Here is a 12,487-nt window from a genome sequence, read left to right as displayed (position 1 = left end):
CACACTTTTGTCGTGCACGCCCGCCATTTTAAGATGCCCCGATCAGAACAAACCCTTTTGCATGCCGCTGGCCCCTGACATAGCCCTTTGCCTTCGCTAAGCCCGCACGCTGACCACCCCCTGCCTGCACCTGCCTTGAGTCATAAACCCCTCTTCGGCGCTGCTCTGCCCCAGGCTCTCATCCTGTTCCCAGCGCGACGCCTCCCTGCTTTCCTTTCACGATCTCCGGCCCTTAGATGCAAACCCCTTTTTCCCCGTGTGCCCGTTTTGTCCTCCCCGTTCCCAAGCCGACACCCAGCTCTGCCGATACCATCCTTGCCCCTCCCCGTACAATAGAAAGCTTCCCCCATCAAAGAATCCCCGGGTTGATCAAAGCCCCCACCCCATGAGATCCGATCAAACTCCCCACATTCCGTGAATCGGCGGATTATCCAGCTGCGCGATGCTCATCACCTGTTGTGACTGGGGCGGGGACTTCCACTGTAGCCTTGCATGGGAACGGGCTGGGAAGGGGGGATTCTGAGGATGTCTTTCCGTACATCAAAGTATCAACGAGAATGTGTTACATGTAATAAAGAGATAAACTTGTGTATAAGAGGCCAGGCCTCCGGGATGCAGTTAGAGCACCTCAGAACGATACCTTCTGTCCGTTTCGTTGTGTTCTCCTCCGGAGAGAATAAAAAAAACCTTGTTTCCTGCTTTCCAGTCTCCAGCGCCTGCCTCTTCATTGATTTAAATAACTAGAGGGTCACAGAGGCAATACCGCCGGGCAAATATCGATTGTCCCCGACCCGATTGAACTTTTTACAATCATCTATATTGATAAAACGTTTATGACATTATTACTACTCCTGTGTGAGCCTTAAGGATGTTAGAATGGTGCCCTATCTCGCCTGTCTGATCCTATGATGTTTTTTATAAATGAGCACTATCATTGCTGAATAAACCACTGAGATTTGTATAGCTCTACAGTCTACTACCTATGATTCTGAGATGTGTATCACCTGTGATTTGTTAACCCTGCCCCTTCATTATAGCATCTCAAGAATAAACAAGCATTTACAATGCAATGGTCTCATCTTTTTTAAAGTTAGAGCTATTGGCATTGCTCATGACATTATTTTTGTTTTTAAAACATATAAATAAATGACAGCTTAAGTACTACTTATCTTTTTTGCTATACTGCACAGTTCTGCCCATCCTCTCCCACCCCCACCAGTACCCGCAACCCTTGCACGCAGTGCTGCTCCCTCCTCCATAGTTCCCCGTTTCTCCCACCCGTGACTCATGCTCCCATCATTCCTCCTCCTCCTGCTCTGTCCATCTCCTCTGATGCATCACCCCACCCAAGAGTCTGGCACCTGTCATTTGCTGCTAGCCATTCAGTTTTCTGATTAAAAAGCTTTCACTCGAAATGTACAGCTTCAGTGAGCGTTCACCATCTCGAAACGGTAAATAAAAGAAAACCGCCTGTATCATTTTGTACGCAAAGCATGTGGTAACAGACATGCATACATTTTCACATGTGTGAACTTGAACGATAGGACTGCCAGCAGTACCATGACACATTCATGCCATTACCTAGTCATTTTTTTTGCTTAAGCATTCTCATGGAATGCTTAAAGGAAAAAGTATCTCCCTAAAAGTACAGTGGAAGGACACAAGAAATGAGGCTATACTCTAGGGAGAGATAAACAAGTTGGACAAGGCAAGCCATTGAAAAAAGAGCAAGCAAATGAGTGACAAAACCAACCAATGGGTGGGATTTAAGTCCAATGTCAATTCTTGGCTAGCTTACAACTGGTAATTTGCAACCAGACGGCTTGTGTCGTCTTTGTGTCGTCTTTGCTTGCCCTGAAAATAGTGATAAATATGTCTCTCTACAGGGCGGACAGTAAAGATAATAAAACAAAGCACACCATAACACTCAATTATCAAGTTAAATAAAACACCAAATCAAATTCAAGGAACATAACCTGCATATGCCCTTCCGACACTTGGTCGGCTACACAAAACTAAGCAACTACCAGTGGAGCCACGGATTAGTGAAGCAATTATATGGACTTTTCAGGGGCAACCAGAGAAACAATTCTGCCTCGGTTCATACACAAAGCTCATTCTGCTTAACTAGACTGGCTATCAATTGGCATCAGTGTGCTTACTGCCACGCAGCGTTGCGAAGTGTCTCCAAGACAATCATCGATATTATTATAATGCACTGAGAAGTGAGTACGCTTTCAATCTGCATCAAAGATTGGACATATTGTTCAATCTGAAGGGTGAAGGCACTACTGAGTCTGACAGCCCGACAGAGAAGGCAGTGCCACCTGGCCTGATCTTTCTTTGTGTCACAATTCGGCAAAGTAGACGGGAGGTGCAGAAACCAGTACAACTAAATCAGTGGACTGGGGTAGTCGGCAAAGGGTGTACTAAAAGGAGGGGAGCATATTAATTTTAGGTGCGTGGGCCAGACAGCGAGATTAGTTGAGAGGAGAATAGTACTAGTTTCTAAATCAAGAAACGACTACCGTGCTATGGTTCTATGCACGTCAGTTTTTATCATATCCATCAAATTGCACAATTAACATATTTAATCGCATGGCCATGTTATAATACGAAAACATATCACGGAGTCGGCAGCAAAGACCTCCAAGCCCTTTCAGATCTCTCATACATAAAACTGCATACGCTCGGCGGGTTTGCCGCCCGGCATTTTTCGCGCCATTTCTCGCCAGCTTTCCACACTCAAAACAGCACCCTGCTCTCTAGAAGCACTCAAGGGGCTATATAGTGAGCATTCATTTGGAGCAGAGGAACATGCTGCAGTGTGACGACATAACAGGTTAGGAGCGATCCAGACCCGGTGTGCTATGATGTCACAGTACAGGCCGCTGTGTTCTTCCCAAACCCCGAGGTTGCGTGGCGCTTACTTTCTTTACTCGCCATCTTCTCGGGGTCCTCTTCTTTGCCCGCGTACCCCGGGCACTGAAGGCGTTCACTGGTTTTCCGCCTGATTCTAGGAGACAGCCACCACCACAATTAGTGGCGCTCCCACTAATTCTAGGGGTGAAAGTAGACTGAGCAACGCGGCCGTGATACTCTCTGACGGGTTTCAGAAGTGCTTCAAGCTCAGCCACCTCTACTCGCGCCCAGGCCGCGCAACAGTTAGATTCTCACTTTCAAACCGCGCCGCCGAACATTACACCGCTATCAGCGCGCAGGCGTGACCTCCAGGGAGAAGGCGTGTGACAGCTACTGTCCAGCCCTTCTTTCAAGTGTTGACCAATCACAGAAGCGGAGGCAGTGAGTTAAACACTAGAGCGAGTAATCCTTAAAGCAATGGCACAGGCGTGGCCTTCGGAGGCTGTCGCCATATTTGGGATTTGGAATCATGCTCCTTCTTAAAAGATAGAGCGGGACTGTGCGCGAGATTTTCTTTCATCCCGTGATACTGGGATAAAAGTTTAGCTCTTCCACTTTTCAAGAAGGATGTAATGTTTGCCTATGTATAAAGGCTGGTCACGTTTTCTATAACAAATCGTCAGCTAAAGACTAAGGGCTATGATGACAGCACAGAAACAGGATTCTACGAATGGGGCGAGGATTAAGCAATCCCTCACTTTTTATTAACAATCACCTATTCAGTTTACAGCAAAACAATAATGAAACAAGTCCTAACAAGCGCTCTCCATTTTTCACTAAGCCCCGTCCTTTTCAGACTGGGGGGCGTGTTTTTCTTTCTCTCCTCTTCCCATTGGCTGGAATGTAAAATTCCAGCCAATGGGAAGAGGAGAGAAAGAAGATGAAAAAACACGCCCCTCAATCCGAAACGGACGGGGCTTAAAGTGACAGACACAGCTCTTCTCCAATGGCTGGCCGCAGTTTAGGAAGCTAGCCAATGGAGAAGAGCTGGCTTGTTTACCTCCGTACTAGAAAACATAAATTCTCGCCAGCGAGCCTGCGCAAGCGCAGCCTATGCTAGCCGAGACCTAACAACGACTTGAAGTGAAGAAAGATGCTATATACATTAAAAAAACATATACCCCAATTGACATTGCATGTACAGTTTCTTAATTACCTGTGATATACATACATATTTTGTCAATTTTTAAAGTGGAATACATTGAAAAATCCACTCTTCTGCCACCATTTGTCAGTGGTTTCTTGGGAATTGCAAGTCAACATACCTCTTCGGAGGGTGAGACTTGCTGGGAGCAACAAAAGATTTAGAAGACTTCATTAGTCCCATTTAGAACACCAGGATTTGCAGCCAATTCCTGTTAACATTACACTATAAAATGCACCAACTTGGCATCTTTTCAAACTTCTCTTAGGGAGCAATCATCCATGAAACCATTCCTCCTGGGCATCAGGATGGCTCACTTGTATCATTTACCTAGTACAGAGGCAGGTATTTTTTCTCTATCACTTTCAATGTTCACCAGGCACCCCTCGATATTTATCTGCATGGTGATTTAATAATCGATATTATGTAAGCCACAATAACAGATGAATCCAATCAACTTTGTCTTTCATCTTCAATTTTTACCATCTTGTGCTAATATTGTGAGTTTATAGAACAACTCAATGGTGTAGATAGCAAGAAGAGACCTTTGTGAAAATGAGACTGGCATGTACAACTATGTGTACTATTAAAACAGCTCTTGTCATATTCAATGAGCAAGCAAAACGAAATCCCATAGTGCGCTCACAATATGTAAGTCGCTGCCCCCCACTGAAAGGACTCACAAGAGAGAGCCAACTTTGATTATGCTTTAGCCATAGCCCTTTATCTTTATTCACATAGTTTCAGTGAGAAAAGAGAACCATAGTTAAGCAGTCATTATAATTATGAGAATTCAGGACATAAGATCAGCACAAAACAGTGCAAAGATTGTACAAGCAATGCAACACTTACGCATAGTGCAAGAAGACTTCTATTCCTTATCCCTCACCCATGGCCTGAACCCAGGGCATCCCAGGGATTATTGAAAGCATACCTTAGTGGCAACTTACACTTACCCTCCATCTCTCAGAGGGATGGGCAATACCCGCATTCCATACCAATACATACACCAGAGCACCACAGAGCACTTCATTCCTGCCAAAGTACTTGTCACCAGGCAAATCCCCCCAAAATGTTCAGCTCCAGGTATGCTGGGGTAGGACAGAAAGGTTTAGGACCCCCAGCAGGTCAGTACCCCCTCCGGCCTGCCCAGTGCCCACACACATTAACACCACTCCAAGAAGCCAGTTCAGTAAATCAGTCCCAATTTTTGGGTAGCCCCTTTCTGTGCTGCCACCCGGCAAATCGCCCAAAATGTAGAACTCCAGGCATCCTGGGATAGGATAAATATTTGGGTCGCTCCCTTATTCTGCTTCTAGACAGTCCACCAATTCCGCCTTCCTCCGGTGTGTGGTCGAGTATGCTGGAGCACAGTGAAGAGGAAAAGAGGCTGATCCCTCACCTTTCAACACCTTATATGTCTCTGTCCCGGGCACCTCCAGATGATGTAATAACGCTACTTTGTGCCAAAACAAACAACAGACTCCCCGCCTTGGTTCCGGCCTGTGGATCAACTACTGGCGGCGGCCCTCTGCTATTTGCAGGGGCTGCATGTCCAATACTATGTGCATTAGTATGTCATAAGATGGCACTCTCCTCTACTTAACACACACTACTGGTGACCAGGCACTCTTAAGTTACCACATTTGGTTGTAATCTGCGCTTTACTGTACCCCCAAATAAAATTAAAAACATAAATACAATAATAATTACGAGCTTGACAGTATGGCTATTACTGCATTGACAAATCACAAGTCTTATGGGGTAAGGGTGTCCCACCAGAACGATCAGTTATTCAGACCAGAGTACTCACCAGCAACATAAGGATCTCGGCATCCTGTTGACCAGCCACAAAACATGTTGCAGCAATTAGCCAGCCAGTCACTGAAGAGTGCCCTAAATGTAGTCACCAGGCAGACTCGAGGCCTCCTCTGTCTTGTGAGAGATCAGTAGTTGACGACCCTCACCACTACAAAGGACAGTATCCAGCAGACACGCTGTAGAGACAGGAATTGCCCAGCTAAAGTCATCGGATGACTTCAGGCTGACTTGGGTTAACAACCTTTCTCTCGTCTGATTGATCCGCTTATTACTATGGCATTATCTACCCTTTCCGATATGATCCAGCATCACACCATAATTATTCGCTATTTCCTTTACGAAAATTCTAATCTGCACTGTACATTATACAGCGGCGCAGTCCCGGGCTGGTCGTTGCGGGCACCAGGCAATACCCCAGTGCGCCGCAAGGGTGGGGGCCGTTTTTGTTACAGGACCGTTTTTGCAACGTTTCTGTAAAAACGGCCCTGTAACAAAATCGGCCGAAAACCGTCCCTGGCAAAGAGCGCGGTCGCACCCCCAACCCTCCCCCTCACCCCCCACAGGGATGGGGGTGGGGTAGGGGGGGCCGGACGAGCACTTTGCCAGGGCCGGTTTCGGTTCCCAGTCCGGCCCTGCAGTGGCGCATGTGCGGTGACTTGGGTGCAAGATGACATGCTTGTGCAATAAACACAACATTCAATAATTGCCTAAAAAAAATCATCATTAAGGTGAAGTAAAGCAGAATACTTGCAGCTTTTCCCCGAATCCCCAGAAGGATGAATATGAAGGTACACGCTGCGGACAGGAAGGTGTACCAGCTATTAATGATCTAGCCTCACAATTTGGGTACTTTTCAGGGTACAAACTTAACTTGTACAAAACCCAAATCTTATATTCTGGGGATAATCCCCCGGCTAATGTTTCTTTGGCCTCTGAAGTTACGTACTTGGGAATAAAGATTTCACTCCCGATATCTAATATCCCTGAACGGAATTTCAACCCCACTCTGGCCAAAAAATAGTTCTCAGCTAGAACGCCTAGACCATTTTCATTTATCATTACACGGAAGAGTTAATGTCCTGAAAATGTTAATTTTACCCAAAGTATTATACATGTTTCGTACAATACCCCTAGAATACCCCCTTAGCTGCTTTAAGAATCTAGAAAGAGCAGTATCTAGATTTTTGTGGGGGTATAAACGACAGCGTAAAGCCTTTAAAAAGATGATTCTTAGCAAGGAGTGTGGTTGGTGGAATGTCCCGTACTTTTTCTTCTATTATATTGCGGCGACCCTACAGGTCAATAGCCCACTGATAATCGGGGACAGAGCTAGAATCCCTTTGTGTAATACTCCGTCAATTTAAGATTTGCTCAAGGGATAGGGAATGAAAGCCTGCTTTCTTAAGGTGATCGAGCCAAGTTATCATAAAAAAACGAGATTTAAGACGGTGAAAGCAGCATTTGGTGTTTGGCAAAAGGTTCGGTGACATTTGGGGTTAACAAAATTTAATGTGTTTACACCTTTTGCGGCACCTGGTGTATTACCCTCTTCTATTTTTTGTGATTTAGTGGCTGTCAGATGGGGGTCGAAAGGAGTCTGTTATTTAGGGGACCTGTTTTTTGATGGTCAGTTGGCCTCTTTTCATGAGTTACAGACCAAGTTTTCCTTAACCAAATATGATTTTTTTGAAGTTTCTTCAGATCAGTAGTTTTTTAAAAAAGCCCACGACATTCGGTAGATATTAAAATGAATAAAATTCCCCTTCTGGATCATCTGGGGAAAACAACCTCAATTGGTACACTATATTTATGTTTGATGCAGGAGTTCCCTGATGATCTAGAAAATTGTCAAGTTAAATGGATAAGAAAGCTGGGAATATCAGAAATTGATATACGCAAGTCAATTATTCTTGCTAGTAGATTTCTTATAATTGGGATGATGAAATCGCAACATTTTATGAGTCTACATGATCTTTATTACACCTCCAGTAAAGTTGCCAAATAGAGCTCAACAACGGGGATTAACTGTAATCGTTGCGGTTTTTATGCGGCTGATGCAAAACATATGTTTTTTCAATGCCCTAAGCTTACGGAATTCTTTCAACAAATGTAACTTTTTTTGGCTGTTATTTTAAAAAGTAATATTAATATTATTAACGAATTTTGTACCGCGCACGGTTACCCAGAGGCATCCCAGCGCTTATAGAGAATCAGAGCGAGTTGCCTATGTGAAACAGAACAGATTTAGAATTATTCTGGAAATAGATAAGTTTTCAAATGTTTCCTGAACCTGAGCAGGTTTGGTTCAGAGCGTAGTGAGAGTGGGAGGGAGTTCCAGGCGTGTGCAGTATGAATAGAAAAGCTCCTGCCACCTGAACGGGCTCTCCTAATTCTCTTTATCTGAAGGAGGTGTTTATTATTGGAGCGTAAGGCTCTGGTGGGCTTATATGGCTGAATCATGTCCTTCAGAATAGCAGGTCCTTTCCCCTGCATGCTCTTGTGAGCAATACAGAGGGCTTTGAAGGTCACTCTCTCTTTGACCGGGAGCCAATGGAGTGCCTTTAGAGCGGGCCTGGCTGATTGCCTGGCCGGAACGTTCCGCAGCAGCCTGGCTGCCGCGTTCTGCACTTGTTGCAGGATTTTGAACGTTGATTCCGGTGCTCCGAGAAAGAGTGCATTACTGTAGTCCAGGCGTGAGATGATTAGACCTTGGACTAACAGCTTCCGGGAGAGTTCAGGTAAGAGGGGGAGAACCTTACGGGCCGAACGGAGCAGTCCATAACACACGCCAGCGATCTTCTTGGCGTGTGTCCTAAAGGACAGATCAGGCTCCAGCCAGACCCCCAGGCTCTTAATCTCCTTCTTTGGGTCAGGCGGAGTGCCCATACAGTTGGGCCAGCTGCTCGGCGAGAGGGCAAAGCTTGAGTGGCCCAAGATCATCAGCTCAGTTTTTGAGCCATTCAATTTGAGCGATGACCTGGTCATCCAGTCAAACACCTCTCTTAGGCATGAATGGAGCGTTTCAGGCTGTTTCTCCAGCTGTGTCAGACCCACCACTAGCTGAGTGTCGTCCGCATAGCTTATGGTCTTAAAGCCAAACGGAGACACCACACCCTCCAGGGGTGCCATATACACGTTAAATAACGTAGGGCTCAGGGATGAGCCCTGAGGCACCCCACAGTGAAGTGGAAGGGGAGGAGATTTTGCGTTGCCTTCCCAAACCTCGAAGGTACGCCCCTCCAGAAAAGAGGCCAGCCATTCCAGGGCCGCTCCTGTGACTCCTGTCTCTGCTAGGCGTTGTGTCAACACTCCATGGTTGACAGTATCGAAGGCCGCACTTAGGTCCAGGAGGATCACTGCCACTGACCCCCCTGTATCCAAAGTGCTTCTGGCCTCCTCTACAACTGCTAGCAGAGCCGTGTCGGTTCCATGACCCGGTCGGAATCCCGTCTGGGAGTCTCTCAACCGACCATTCTCCTCGAGAAAGTTGGACAGTTGGCGGTTAACCAGTTTCTCGGCAACCTTACTAATCCCTGGTAGCAAGGAGATGGGCCTGAAATTCGCTAAGTTCTGTGGATCTAAGCCAGGCTTCTTCAGAAGCGCTTTAACGACTGCGCTCTTCCAGTCTGGCGGTACCGTGCCATGAGCGAAGGAGAGATTGACCAAATCGGTCAAAGGCTCTCCTATCGATGGGGCAGCCTGCTTTAAATACCGCATTGGGACTGGATCTCGAGGCGAGCCACTCTTCAAGCTCCCGAGGACCTTCAGTACTTCGCCTGAGGTTACGGGGCCAAAAGACGTCAATAAATTTTCCGACATGCTTAAGTCCTCAGACAGAGTCGGGGTTCCCATCACCGGAGGGAGAGAACTAATAATGGTGTCAATTTTATCTTTGAAGTAAGTGGCCAATTCCAGACATTTTTCCTGTGGTCTGTCGTGGACAAGAATGGGATCCTGTGGTTTAAGAAGCTCCTTCATCACTAGAAAGGCTTCCCTGGATGAGGACGCAGCATGACTCACTCTCTCCCCAAAAAAGGAGGCCTTTGCTGCGCGTATAGCAAGTTTATACGTCCTTAATTCCCTACGGTATTTTTCCCTACTCTCTGTCTCTGGGTTCTTCCTCCATGATCTCTCCGCCCGTTTACAGTTCTTTCTCAGGGTTCTAAGCTCTGGGGAGTACCATGGGGCAGACCCCACTCTCTTATCCCTAATAAGCATCTTCTTGAGTGGAAGCACATGGTCCACTGCGTTGGTCAGCCAGTTCCTCATCGTAGCGTCTGCAGTCACTGGATCCTGACCTTTCTCAGGCTGGGAGCCCTCCAACCGGGCATTCCAGGCCTCTACTGGGAGCCTTGACCATGCCCTGTCTATTCTAAATTTCCTGGATGGGAGGGTATCATCTTCCTTTACCTCCCAGTTTGCCCTGATCAGTGAATGGTCAGACCAGGGAAGAACAAGAGGGGGCATAGCTAATAAACCCCTCATGTTCGTAAAAAGGGGGTCCAAAAGGTGCCCTTTAACATGTGTGGGCCCGGTGTTTATCAAATTCATCTCCAGGGCGGTCAGCTCGCTCATTAAATTAGTTGCCATTGGGTCAGTAGCCTCATCAAAATGGCAGTTGAGATCTCCCAACAGAATAAAGTTGGACGAAGCTGAGGCCAGGAGAGTGGTAGTTTCCATAAGCGAAGATATAAACTCCCCCACACTTCCAGGTGAACGATAAACTAGGAGGCCTGTCAGCGTGCAGGTAGGGGAGAATTTAAGGGAAAATTGGCAGCTCTCACAATCTTTCACCCCTGCCTCCCAGGCTTTACAGCCCAGTGATTCCCTATAGATAATGGCCAAGCCCCCCCCCCTCCTCCCTGCGCCTCTGTCAAGATGGTAGATCAAATATCCCGGCGCTAGCGCTGTAACCACATCCGGACCCGAGGCGTCAGATAGCCAAGTCTCAGTGAGAAACAAGGCATCAACCATGTGGTCCAGGAGTAGGGAATTAATCTCCGTAGCGTGGCAGGGAAGGGATCTGCAATTCAGCAGGGCAAGACGACGCAGGGTAGTGGGGGTAGTTACTCCTAAATCCGATTGGCAGACTCTACACCCCCGGAAACATTTTCCCCCTTTAGCGGTATAGCAACATGTGGCATGCTTTGGTATTCTATAGGATAAAAGCTCCTCCTTCGTGTATCTGACCGAAGAGGCTTGATGGGGGCTCGAGTCGGGCATAACCAATGGCCCTGGTCCCGTCTGGGCCCGGACGGGCACAGACGGGCTTGACTCTGGCGAAACTCCGGCGCAAGTCCGGCGCGCCCACTGCACGCGTCCGCTGCGCGGAGCCATAAGGGACTATTTTTATAGGGCAACTAGACCGGTCGTCCAATGTGACCCCACCTAAGATGGCCGCCAAAACGGGATCGAGCCCTGGCCCTGGTCTAAACAAGCACCCAGGGATCAGGGACCAAGAGAAATGAATTCACAGCCCAAACGAGGGTAGGAGCGTTCAGTAGGATAATTCTAAAATTGATTTTAAAATAATTCCGTTTTTGTGAAGATTCCTAAAATTATTCTAAAAATGTGGTGCAGGTGCAGGGGGGGATCGGACACAAGGGAAAAATCAAATGCAGCTAAAATAAGCACTGAGCGCTCGACTAGCAGCCTCTCAAGAATGCTCTATCTCCGGTCTGGTAGCTAAGCCCTCCTTTTATAGGGCAACTAGACCGGTCGTCCAATGTGACCCCACCTAAGATGGCCGCCAAAACGGGATCGAGCCCTGGCCCTGGTCTAAACAAGCACCCAGGGATCAGGGACCAAGAGAAATGAATTCACAGCCCAAACGAGGGTAGGAGCGTTCAGTAGGATAATTCTAAAATTGATTTTAAAATAATTCCGTTTTTGTGAAGATTCCTAAAATTATTCTAAAAATGTGGTGCAGGTGCAGGGGGGGATCGGACACAAGGGAAAAATCAAATGCAGCTAAAATAAGCACTGAGCGCTCGACTAGCAGCCTCTCAAGAATGCTCTATCTCCGGTCTGGTAGCTAAGCCCTCCTTTTATAGGGCAACTAGACCGGTCGTCCAATGTGACCCCACCTAAGATGGCCGCCAAAACGGGATCGAGCCCTGGCCCTGGTCTAAACAAGCACCCAGGGATCAGGGACCAAGAGAAATGAATTCACAGCCCAAACGAGGGTAGGAGCGTTCAGTAGGATAATTCTAAAATTGATTTTAAAATAATTCCGTTTTTGTGAAGATTCCTAAAATTATTCTAAAAATGTGGTGCAGGTGCAGGGGGGGATCGGACACAAGGGAAAAATCAAATGCAGCTAAAATAAGCACTGAGCGCTCGACTAGCAGCCTCTCAAGAATGCTCTATCTCCGGTCTGGTAGCTAAGCCCTCCTTTTATAGGGCAACTAGACCGGTCGTCCAATGTGACCCCACCTAAGATGGCCGCCAAAACGGGATCGAGCCCTGGCCCTGGTCTAAACAAGCACCCAGGGATCAGGGACCAAGAGAAATGAATTCACAGCCCAAACGAGGGTAGGAGCGTTCAGTAGGATAATTCTAAAATTGATTTTAAAATAATTCCGTTTTTGTGAAGATTCC

At 47.0% G+C, this 12,487-nt stretch overlaps 1 protein-coding gene across 1 annotated transcript in view; it reads right to left on the bottom strand.

Annotated features, from left to right (window-relative positions):
• The window catches only part of LOC144826532 (dual oxidase maturation factor 1-like), a 450,078-nt gene that overhangs the window by 218,697 nt on the left and 218,894 nt on the right, over positions 1-12,487 (bottom strand). The window lies entirely within an intron of this gene.

The sequence above is a fragment of the Lissotriton helveticus genome, chromosome 3_2, assembly GCF_964261635.1.
Source record: "Lissotriton helveticus chromosome 3_2, aLisHel1.1, whole genome shotgun sequence".
Taxonomy (NCBI): domain Eukaryota; kingdom Metazoa; phylum Chordata; class Amphibia; order Caudata; family Salamandridae; genus Lissotriton; species Lissotriton helveticus.
The sequence above is the reverse complement of the archived record's forward strand: the minus strand, read 5'-3'. Positions and strand labels throughout refer to the sequence as shown.